This window comes from Ptychodera flava, chromosome 1 (assembly GCF_041260155.1).
Source record: "Ptychodera flava strain L36383 chromosome 1, AS_Pfla_20210202, whole genome shotgun sequence".
In the NCBI taxonomy this organism is placed as follows: Eukaryota; Metazoa; Hemichordata; class Enteropneusta; family Ptychoderidae; genus Ptychodera; species Ptychodera flava.
Genome location: NC_091928.1, coordinates 54,616,006 through 54,629,105, shown reverse-complemented (window position 1 = coordinate 54,629,105; position 13,100 = coordinate 54,616,006).

The window sequence follows — 13,100 nt, the reverse complement described above, 5'->3', positions numbered from 1 at the left end:
TTGGCTTTATTTTCAAAATATCACAACATGCTTTTATCTTGTGCAGTATGACTGCATATGCGGCTATCACAGAGGGCAACAACATGTCAAGTGTACAAAAGCTGCTGTCATCGATATGGAGATTAGCCAATCACAAGTTTGGATTCACGCTGTGTTTTCATCCATGCCAAAATGTCGCAATTAGTTTGGGTTTTTTTTAGCGAATGAGTTTTTCCGCCGTCGACGCGTCAGACAATGCGTGTTCCTTCAGTGTTCCTTCATTCAAGCCTTACGCTCGATGACATGATGACCCAAAATTTAGTGGCAGAAAAATACCACCAGAAAAAAATTTTGGTGGCAGATTGACAGTTTTTGGTGGCAAATGCCACCATTGCCACCGATTATTTCGATCACTGAATATTTTAGTTGTAAGATTGTACGGTACAGTGAAACAGCAATAATTTTAAAGCAGAATACATTATTACAAAATCAACTTTTCCGCAACACTGAAAAAAGGGATAGCTTGTGACATGAAGTGAAGCGATGCAACCATGCAGTGGCCTTGAGGAGGATTGTCGCGCTTCCTGTTGTAGAAATTTGAAAATTTAGATATTTTGAGAGCAGTTGAGACATGCTCCGGCCATAAATATGAAATTACAATTAACTGTTTTATTAGGTGACATTATGAGTGATTTTTTAGACGTGTCCAACACATTCACTTGGAAATCTTTTAAGTTCCGGCCTCGCGTATGCATATCAGTCATTCATGCACCAAATATCGACATGGTATTACAATGTACACTGAAAGATGTATTGTTTTAATAAATATAAAATAACTTCGACATTTAGGATGTTTGCGTTGAATTATCTCCCAAAGTTGATATGAACACGGTAAATTAGAAATGGAGTAATTAAGCAATAACCCCCGCCGCAGACGGGTATACACGAGATTTGGTACAATGCGCGACATATAGCACGAGCCGATAGGCGAGTGCTATATGGAGCGCATTGTACCAAAATCGAGTGTATACCCGAATGCAGAGGGGGTTATTGCTATTATATTATATCAAAAATCTGATTTTGTGGCTTATCAGTGCCTTTTTCTCAACGAAACAGCATTAGAAAACGAAGAAGTTACAAATTGAATTTGCGAATGAAAATACGAGAGCCCGGGACCAAGCATTAAACACCAAAGGAATACAGCTCCGATCCGACACAGTACACGCACATCGACTTCCAAACAAGGCGAAGGACGCACCGCCTTGATTTCGTCAATTTTATTAACGTTATGCAGGCAAAAAGCCAACAATGATGTATAAATAGGACAGGTCAAAGTTCGCTATACAATTTAATTCAAATAAAGTAACAATATTTGTAATATTTACATAAGAACAATGAAAGTCCGTGACGTTTTTCGGTCACGCTGAACTGCCATAACTCGGTGCAAGTCAGAGCCGAGCTCGATCATACAAAACATCCTGGGATGAAAACTATTTGTTGCCGATAATTTGGATGTTAATCGGACCTGAAAACGTGCAATTTTGAAATAATCCGGACGCAGCATTATTAGCAGTAGAATTATGACAAACTGTTGCAGTTGTGGGAGTGTGTTGCACCGTGCTTGATTCAGCAAGAGTGATAGGTAAGTTGGACTGGTCATGTTCAGTGGAGCCGAAGTTAACGTTTACTTTGTAAGGAGTGTTATCTGACTTTATTGAACTGTTGTATCCCAAACTTTCTGATAAAACATCTGACATTCCTTTACTTTGATGTTGTGTCAATTTATTTGTATACGACCGCACGCTAGATTCATTTTTGTGACCGGTAATACATGATGTGTCGAGTTTCGACTCCCGCCGAATCAGTCTGAAAGGAGCCTATGAAATTTGCATAAAAGTTCGTGTTAGAGAGCCTCGTTTTCGTTACGCTGACCGCCACTGCAGTGAGGGATAAAATACGGCGAAAGGGTGGTCTTTAAATATCGACGTGCAGCAAAACGTACAATAGCTAGAACTATAATTTTTGCTTTCAGTTGTAGCATACATACTAATGATCTGTTTTCCTTGGGTAAACTCACAAAAGTTGAGAAGATTTTATTTAAATCGCTACAAAGTGGGTGGCGAGGTCGACCCGCCAAATGCGGAAGTAAACTTCACCTTTTCGTAAAACAGCTCGATAATGACCTTAGAGGTCTTAAGCCAAGCCGAAAATTTCAGAAAATATTCATTTAACTATTATCAACATTTGGTGAAATTTTCATGACCGTGCGACCATGGACATGTATTTGCGGCAGTGTTGAATGTTGGCATGCAGTTACCATATCGCTGTATACGTAGATCTCGAGGGTCTATGAGTATACGAACACCCGTTACGCTACGTACACTCCACAGTGTTTACCACGACCAAACCACTTGTAGTTCACACGGCGCGGGTGTTACACGATTAATCTTTCATTTTTTTCAAAGTTTACTCCTATAATCTCGGGTCACTGATGTTATATATAAATAAAGTATTTAATTAATGTCACATTATGACCATCAATACTTAAAAAAATTTTTTGCTAGTTACATGAGTTATAAAATGTGCCAGTCTAGTTCGAGCACGCACGGTAATGCTAGCAGGGATGGCCGCAACGCGCAGCTGTTTACCGGCTATCATTCTAGCCGCATCTATATTCACGTACTCGTGTGCGGAATACAGAGTAGCCGTATTTATCCACGGAGATTTTTTGCAGTCGATGTTATTTCCTACAGTTTTTGTATGCTTGCTAGCTACTAGAATGCGAAAACGGAAAAAATCACTCATAAACGAAACAGCACTGCTAGTCAGTACGACGGGTGTCTACCACTATACTACGTGTACGGCCGCAGACAGCCCTTCTGTCACCGTACGTAGTGTTTTTTTTTCCATTTGCACTGTCAACGACTTTACCGAGAAGCCAGCCAGGCAGATTGTGTTGGCCAGTGAGGTAACACAAGCTTGCAGTCTTGCTTCCTCGTCACAATCATTGAAAACATAAACAGAACCGAAAAAATCTGCCAAGTTAGCCGGTGAGGACCGAGAAAGAGCTGAAAGAGTTTACACTCACGCTGCGCTGTAGGTCGCCATGTTAGATTTAACACATGAACGTCGCTGCATAGTCAACTTCAACGAGACTTATTTCAAAAACGGAGGCTTAAGCCACTGAGATTTTTTCAGATCGTATGGACCTGCTCAAGATACGTCCCCTCCCTACTTCTCATGGAAATTTGACTTTGGATATGCTTTTGCGGCAGTGTTTAGTGAACGGCATTTTCGGTCGCTCGAAAACCATGAAAATAAGGCTAACGCAAAAACGAATCGATAAAACCCCATAAAAAAATCATCGGCGAACACTAACTAAGAGTACAATTCAGCCGCTAACTGGAAACAGTACGGATGCTAAACGAAGGCTGAGATATCTGCGGATAAAATTCTGGCGAAAAATGCCATAACCGTCACTCACTGGCTAGAGGGCGCTGTTCGAATTTGAACTAAATCCCTAATTATGCATGCAAATGAAGTACCCTCCTTTCAGACTGGAATCGAGCAAGGTGCACGCTGTTGCCCGTATGCAGTGATTTGTGTAAATCATGCTCAAATTTGCTGCCTCCGATATCTCCTTCATCATAGACCCCAATTTATTTTCACCTAGTGGTGAGTTATAGAACCAAACGTTGTTTGAGTATTCGAAATTTGTATTTGGGCGCTGGGACAAGGCAGACTGTTTGGGATGAAGTTTCGATAGGTATAATTCAAACGCAGCAACAGGGCAATTTTCACAAACGGTTGCGTACATTTTGGCTTGTGATTCATAGCTGTCGTCAGGATGATTTTTTGTTTTCTCTGAGAAAGTACTCTCTACATACTTATGCCCATGATTTTCCCTCACTCTATAACTTTCTCTGGTTAAACTTCGAAAGCCCTCGCGACCTCGTCGGCCGAAATGGAGGGTAAGGTCAAACCAAACTTTACGTACAAGAGAAAGTGGATTTTGGGTAGACAGTACACCACTACTAACCAGTTTCAGTAGATCATTTCGTGAAATTGGAGTTTTGTGATTTACTTTATCCTGTCCCTCCGATTTCAGCTGCTTGATCAGTGCCTTGAAAATATTGTTGGCCGCTTTAAACTCTCTATCATGGATGATATTGATGTTTCGGTGATACGAAGGGGAATTTAGGTGCCTGTTAAGGGCTGCTCGAATGCCGGAGAGAGCGGATTTCCCGTAACGGTGACCATCTGTACTTCTCGCCTCTGCGTAAAATCTCCGTATTAAAATGTAGATGCCAAGTCCGTCGTCGATAAAACTTCAAAATCGGGGTCCAGGCCCTTCTCTGACAGCCATGCTAAATAAATGAAATCACATGAAAATATTTCAATAAATGCACAGGAAAGTCGTCAAATTTGTTTTCATTGCAAACAGACTGTGAAATATTGCGTTCTAAATTATCAGCGTGTGGCATCGATCGTAAGTCGTAACTCACCTTTGAGAATTTTTACTCCCCACAATGTTTGTTTTATGGTAGATTTCTCATCTTTGTACGCTTCAATCCTGTCGAGTTCAGACTCGGCAAAAGTTGCAAAACGGGTTCTACCAGTTGGGTCGACCAGGTCTGCCGTTTCGTTGAGGAAGTCTTCCTCCGTCAGTTCATGAACGCATTCAGCCATAGCGTCAGGAGATCCATGAAGCAGACGACAAAAAGTGGCAAGACAGTCCTCGCTATGGCAAAGTGCCAATTATATTCCCATAGCTTCATAGAGCAGTTCTAAAATAAAACTCTCATAAATCCAATAGGTTTTTTTTTATTTATTTGGTTTAACCCCACATTTTCCCTGTTGTTTAAATGCACTCTCCTTTATTGGTTTCCGCATTAACATTTTATGCTAGTTCAGGGGCCCGTTTTAGCACCGCTGGCAGTGCTAAAACAGTATTTTAGCACCGCTGTCGTCCAATCAGAATGGCGCATGGTAGCATGATATAATATAATTTCAATTTTATGACAAACACAATCAGAAAGAAGTACATTTTCTTGATATTTTTCTTCAATGTAAAAGGGCGAAATATTAATATCATGATCACGTTGCGAGGCTCGAGCTGACAGTCAACAAGCATTAATTCACTTTTTTATTAGAAGCTAACGCATATTACGAAGAGGAATGCTGTTATAATTTCCTGTTTGTCGACACTGGCCTGATGAAAACCAACAATTGACGGATCTGTAAAGTACAGCGTTTCGTCAGGCTAATGTGTTGTCAACCGGATCGATGCTTCCGATGCCTTTCAGAAATTTTCATTAATTAGTCGGTCAAAATTGAAGAGGTAATTACAAGCAAAGACTGAAGTAGAATTAACAGAGGGGTCGATATTGTTTTGGATTTATTTATAGATTGTTTATCTGCTTACTTATTTATTCAGTCATTGATTGAATTTTTTGCAGTATAAAGTATGTATCGTTCCTGTTAGAGTTTTGTAAAATCCAGGTACTTTCAATCTACGATCGATAAGCGCAAAAAGAGTCAGTGTTCTGAGCATGAGTAGGAGTTAAAGGTTTCCTCGGGCGACGCGATGCAGTGTATACAAGACTTGGGGGAGGCTCGTCGCCTAAAAAACGACATTTTGGCGTTATAGGTACAGGTGACGATGCCTGACCTGCTCTGGCGTCACGACGATATCATACAAACGAGACAATGCGGAGGGCAACTTGAGTTACCTGCCGCTTTGCTCGTCGAGCTGCTCATCGAGTTATGTCATGTAATTCGGCCTTTAAAATATTACACCGAGCTATTTCATGTCTCTGAACTTAAAGATTCAAAGCTTTTGCTAATAGTTTCCCCAAGGTAACTCTAAGCCATTTTCTTTCAAAAACAAATATATAAATCTTAGGATCATACAGCAAATTTTACTCCTGGCGAAACAAATGACTGTACCTAGACTTTACCTGAAAGAAGACACTGACTACCTCCATGTTAAATCAACGGGAAAAATTAAATTTCAGATTTCAAATGAGTTCAGATAAGCAGTAGACTAACATGATTATTTCAAGAAAACTGATTGGATGAATATCAATCCAAATTCAAACACGCATGCATGTATCCGTTGCATTGATGGACGGACTGCGGTGAGCGTTGACTTTGTGTCAGACCCTATGTTCCTCAATGATCAAAGAGGAAAGCAAAGTACTGATGTCCATATCTTGTCTGTCCTTAGTCTGTTCAAAGGTCATACAATAAAAATCACAATGCTTACAAGTTGGAATCACTGCATCCACCAGAACATTTCGAAAAGGACGTGGGTTCGGCATAAGGAAATCTAAAGGACAGTTCTTCTTACAATATTATGCTGTCTTGTTATGATGCTCGACTATGGTACAAGTGGTGACGATTGTGTACAGAAGTACAGGAAGTGTGACGTTTTAGAAATAGAAGTTATTCAGTGTAAAGGAATAGGGTTGGAAACTACTAATCTTAAAGGTAAATAATAAATCAATCGAACAAAGAAACGAATGAGATTTGATCGGGCGTGTATTTTTTTTCGAAATTCTTTTTCAAGTCATCAAGTCATCAAATTTATTTCACCAGAAAGAAAAAAATAACTACAACACAAAAACAAATGTCAAAGTATACCTCGGTACAATGTTTCTGGTGAGGACAATGGAAACAGTCCATAGAGACTAATCTAGTCCATGGCCCGAATCTCAAAGAAAAAAGTATAACAAAGCAATCATACGTACGTATATGAGACAGACGGTCGTCAGCAAATGAGTGGTAATTGTAATAAATAAATAAAGTGTCAATCAGCAACAACAAATATATAAATATAACACTAATGACACTAGATTTTGTAAAATTAATTTAGTAAATAAGAATGCAATTCCGTTTTGAATAAACTTCTGGATTCTAGTTTCTTTAATGAAAGTAGTAAAGAGTTCCAATGTTTGGTAACTGCATACGTCATGTTATGTTGAATAATTCTAAGTCTTGTATGTGGGACTCGAATATTATTGTCGGTAATTGAACGTGTTACATAATCATGAGAGACAAGGTCAAAATAACGATCAATTCTATGGGGTAAATTGTTATGCTTTAAGTCAAAAATAAACATACATGAGTAATATTTACTTAACTTGTAAATATTCAAAATACGTAAATTTCGGAACAAAGGCTCAGAATGAGCATGAAAATCGGAGAAGGTGATTAAGCGAACTAGCTTTTTCTGAAGAAGAAAAATTGGCTCAAGGTAAGTCTGATAGGTGTTTCCCCAAATTTCAATACAGTAGGATAAGTGGGGTAAAGTAAAAGCGTTGTAAATATGAAGAAGAACAGATTTTGGAACAAAATGTCGAATTTTTGAAATAATACCAATTTTCGGTGTAATAGCTTTTACAATTCTCTGAATGTGTGATTTCCAAGAAAATGAAGAATCAATATTTACACCAAGGTAACCTGCTGAAGAAACTTTTTTAATAACTGTAGTAACGATACGCAAGTTACCCTCAAAAGTAACCCTTCTCTGGGGTGTTTTGATAATCATATAGTTTGTTTTGTCTGCATTTATGGTTAATTTATTTCCCTTACACCATTTGTCGATCTCATTAAGTCGAAAAGTGACGTCATTGAAATTTATTTGCTGGGCACATACAGATCTAAATATGTTTGTATCGTCGGCAAACAGCCTAAAATTAAAATAAGTAGTTGCATTACAGATATCATTTATATAAATCAAAAATAAAGTTGGACCAAGTATCGATCCTTGAGGTACTCCACACCTGATTTGTCTTTAAGTAGAGGGTTCTCCATCAACCACCACGAATTGATTTCTATCTGATAAGTAACTGTGAAACCAATCTAGTGGAATACCCCTAACCCCATAATAATGAAGTTTTTGTATAAGAATGTCATGATTGATAGTATCGAATGCCTTCTTTAAATCAATGAAAATACCTAGACTGGAATTACCCTTGTTCATATTATCTGTTAAATAAGCAACAATATCAGCAAGTGCCAATTTTGTACTGTACTTTTTTCTGAACCCATACTGCATATCGAAATTCTGTCTTACGACTCGATTGTAGCATATAAAGTCTGAGAGGCTGGTGGAGTTGGGAGTGGGAGTATGTACGTAGCGCTAGCACTTATGCCGCTGCCATGGATATTTCACTCTGGTGATATGAAACGATGTTCTGAAGGAGGACTGAATTACTGTGAAGAATCTCGACCAATAGCGAGACAAAATTATCGCTCTGACGACTCTGATATTTTATTTCACTATCAGATCAATGGTAGTTTGATTGACAGTGTTGATGTTCACAACTACGTGGTGTTAAAATAGGCAACATATTTAGCTGGGATGACCACATACAGCAAAAAACAGGATGGTTGGACAGTCTCATATACATTACGTTTACGTTTTTGAATGTCCCACACAAGTTCTGTTGATAGCATTGTAGATAAGAAGAACCGACTCATTTGACTGAAATACTAATCAGTAACACTCAACTCCACTGTTTATCCTTGTATGTCTATAACAACAGATTGGCTTCAGTAGGTATACATTGTTTTATGGTTTGTTTAGCCAGAGTGCTGTACTAATTAACTTCAGTCTCTACTGTCAACACACTCAGTAATTTAGCAATTCCCTTGTGTGTTCAGTCCAGACACTCAAATGAGTCGGTTCTTTTTATCTACAATGTTATCTACAAAACTTGTATGCTACGTACAAAAAAGTAAACGTAATGTACATGAGACTGTTCAACCATCCTGTTTTTTGCTGTAGATGATTTGTGCAAGACTTTGTCTGCAAGAATTGGTGTTATAAGACGACGACGCCCCTTTTCTTAAAGGAGTGTTCTTTTGTTAGTTTATAACGCTTTTCTTGTCTTCAATTGACGACTGTTGTATTGTTTGGTATAGTACATCTCAGACCAATCCCAAAAGATTGTATGAACTTTAGAAAAGGGCTTGTAGGGTAATTCTTGGAGCTGACACAACTTTTCCTTCTCGAACAGTTTTTTTTTTCTAGACCAGAAACTCCAAGGGTCACAATTATCACATAGCCACTGGATATCATTAGCCCGTCCTAGTCGCAACGTACCTAAATAGACAAGCTTGGGTAATTTGTTTCTCTAGTACCAACACTCGTCTAGTGACCCCCGATGTTTATTCTTGGTTTTGAAAAAGAACGACTGAAAGATTTTTAAGGGAAGTTTGAGCTGAAGTTTTAGTCTTTCATTTTTGAGGTGCACACTATAACATTCTGAGCATGACTAACGCATCGTAGAATAAATTACGGGAAGACTAGCTTTGCATTTTTTGAACGAGTCGTTGTATGTTAAATCTAATGGACGAAAAGTGCAAAATACGTTACTTTCACCATCTCAGAATCTTAGGAAATCATCTGTGTAAAACTTGAAAAGTTCACGCATGTACAAAGATGATAGAGCAAAGTGTAAATACATCTTTGCTACCATCCATTCCTTGTCCTCTTAATAAACACAAACAATTGAATATTTTGATCTGTAAATATGCAGGTAACGGAAAGGTACAGTTTAATCCCTCAATATGAATGCACATGTATGTATGAATTGTAGATATTTGGACAGTCGTAGCCTGAAGGGTCTGTACAGGATAATGAAAAATAAAAAGAAAATACTCTGTTGGAGACTGGGCACAACTCACTTAATGACTCAGCAAAACCAGACGAAAGGGTTTTCAGACACCACATAGTAAACGAAGCATACCATTACGGGCACGTGAAAGCAAGGAAAGTACTCATACCTTTTTCCATCATCCGGTATCTGCAAGATAAGTTCCACAGCTTATCAGTTGCGTTCTTTTCCGCGTGCTAGACGTTTCTCTCAAATCCAGATTGCAATGTAATGTTTTTAGTTAAATCTAACTCTATCTTGGCATCACTCACTACATTTTCAGTTTTCTACACAAGCAATGTATTTATGAAGGTTTCAAAAACATTCATGTAACTTCTGTATACGTTAATCGAAATAATTTCACTGTTGTCTTGCAATTTACAAGTATACTGAGATCTGTACATATCATCACAATCTTAATAGATACCCGAAGAAGCTCTAGCTATACAGCGAAACTTCTTTTACTCGCAAGAAATTCTTCTAAATCTAGACGAAATAACTAGAGTGTCAGCGATAGGGCGCTGTGGTCAGAGAAGAGTTGACAGTTTTTTGTCAGAGCTCCGTAATTATTTGCAATTTATTGCAAAGTATTATGTGTGAACCGTCGTATATTCACCTGTGACGTCATCTGTACAAGTAAAACATTCTATCAGGCAACACGGGAATTGGAATAGAGGTGTGGATAGCTCCAATCGGTTGCTTTTCACATCCAGTAAGTTGGGAAGGTGTTTTACTCAAAATGGTACTCGCACATCACCAAGTGCATGGCGCCACAGTTAGCTGTAGGCTGTTCTACTGTCTTGTCACTACCGCCTTGACGTTTGAAAGCTGAACTGATTTGGCATTGCTTTGCTTCTCCATGGTATCAATCAATATTGTTCTTGGCTGGAATTAAGCGGCAGATTACATATCTTTCGACGAATACTCAGGTAATTTTCAATTTATTGAGAATCCACTGAGCTACATGTACGCCACTGAAAATGCTGTACGCTGAACTTCTAGTTACGTAACGTGCACATGACGACTAACATATGTCACAATTGTTGAAATTGAAGACTGCAGGAGCATCAACAGATGAAAATATCAGCTACAGAGATCTAAACGATGAGGAAGAGTGAGGTAATAGTGAAGAAACAGTTGAACTCGCCTTTCCAATTTTGAAAGCGGTTCGTGACAAGGTACTGAGAAATAATAGGAGGTAAGTGAATAAAACCGTCTGTTTTATCAAGGCGAAACAAGCTGGCCTGGATGACTGAAAGGATAAATGGACCAGAACGTGAGGCTGTCGAACTTCGTTCCCAATCTTACCGAAATTCGTTCAAACTTTTCCCAACACAGAAACTGAACATATTGGACCAGTCACACCTCTTTTAATCCTATACTGTTCTCAGTGTTTATCTCGTCAATATATATATTGTATTGTTATCTTTATTTGTGCTAAAGGCCACCGGCCCCCTGTGCCACACAAAATACCACTCAAATAATACAGTCAAAGGTAAACACTTAGGAAAAAAAACAAAGAAATCAGACAAGCAATTATCTTAGGAGTTTTCACTTCGTCTCTTGAATGCATAAAACAAAAATCTACAGAAATTTCTAATAATATAAAAATTTTTACTTTGTAATAATTGTATAAATTTATCGATATTTGGTAAAATGTAATAGCAATCGGGTATGTATTTCATCCTAAGTTCTGTGTATATAGGACAAACTAGCAGGAAATGAAATTCGTTTTCAAATGACACTTTATCACAAATACAAATTCTATATGATCTTTGGCAAGACCCCTGTGTCGTTCTCTTTCAATATTCAATGAATGTGACGATATACGGAAGGATGTAAATACATTTTTAAAGACTGGTTTCATGGAAATGTGAAAATAATTTTAAAAAAAGCGAATTCTTAAATAATGTAAACTGATCATGCCAATTCTGAACATCAATATCTGTGCAAAGTTGTCTAAACTGAGATAAAAATACAACTTCATTTCCTACTCCCTGGCTGAGCCAACTTTCTGCAAACCCATATAAAAAAAGAATACATTTTAAACTTGTCGCCCAGCATCTTTTATTTTGTTCTGCCATTTTATTATATATATATATATATATATATATATATATATATATATATATATATATATATATATATATATATATATATATATCGCACGATTTTACACCTTTATCCAGGTTCTTGAACCTTGTTGGTCAAAATTGGCTGTTCTGGCCATCTTAATAGGAGTTCTTGTGTTTATACTTTTTCGACACCGACACCGTCTGATGTCGAAAAAAAGATTCTAATTTATTCGAACCTGATAATTTAATGAATAGGAAATTTGCACGTACTCTAAATCCGCCGCAGAGGGGTGAAGGAAACAGAGGGTGAAACACGGGATGACTGTGAAAGCACTATCCGAAAGACACTGAAATCAAAACTAACATGAATGACGCAGAGTAAGTGACAATGGTTTCTGCGAAAGAGTTTATACACTGAACATCAAAATGAGACAACTGAGGTGTTCCATAACCAATTATAGTCAAGTTCCTCTCCTACAATACGCTTGCCGAAATATTGTCAAAGGTGGGAGATACCTTGACCAGTAACTCTGATCTGAGTTTGAGTAAAGATCTCCCTCCACAATTTCGACATCTACGTTAAAAACTCACGCCATTTCTTGTTAAAGCGAGAAGCTGAGGAAAAGGGTCATATTTGTCGCATGATAAACTTGACAATGATAATCGACGGTAAGAAATATAAATTTAATGCCAACACAAATGATTTATTTCAGTTTAAAGGTGTGGCCAAGCCCCCGTTAATCAATGCACTCGGAGAGAAAATCTGCAATCTATTATAGCAACTTTAACGTCAATTCAAGAAGTGTTTATTCCAATGTAGCACGGAATGCCAATGGGATGAAAAGGCATCTTGAATTTGGGGAATGGTTACTTGTTGTGTAGGGGAGAGAGTCACCATGTTCCGTGCAACCAGTTTTTGAATCGCGAAATCCCCCTAATACTTTCCCTGCCCTAGTTACCCATGAAGCATGGCCATGAAGCCATCTCAATGTGACAAACTTGTCTGTAAGCATTTCAGAACTTGTCGTTTATTAATTCGATCTGTAAAACTATTTAGTATATGATTTTTTCTGTTGATCCGACGTATTGAAATATTGGTTATTTTGTGATCGAATATTAATTAGGTTTGTCATGGCTTAGAAAACAATTCGATAATGGGCTGACACAAAACATGTTTTCTTCAAGCATGCGCAGCACCATCTTTTGCAAGGAAACTAGCGACAAAATACCCAACGCGTTACCCAGCGTAACTCTTCAAGTCACATCGCCAGACTACGTTGCTTATCGCGTTTCTGGTCGAGTTGCTCGGCGAGTTGCGTTGTGTAACTCGGCCTGTACAGTTTTCGCTTCATGTCACAGTTAAATATTGGCTAAAATTTTT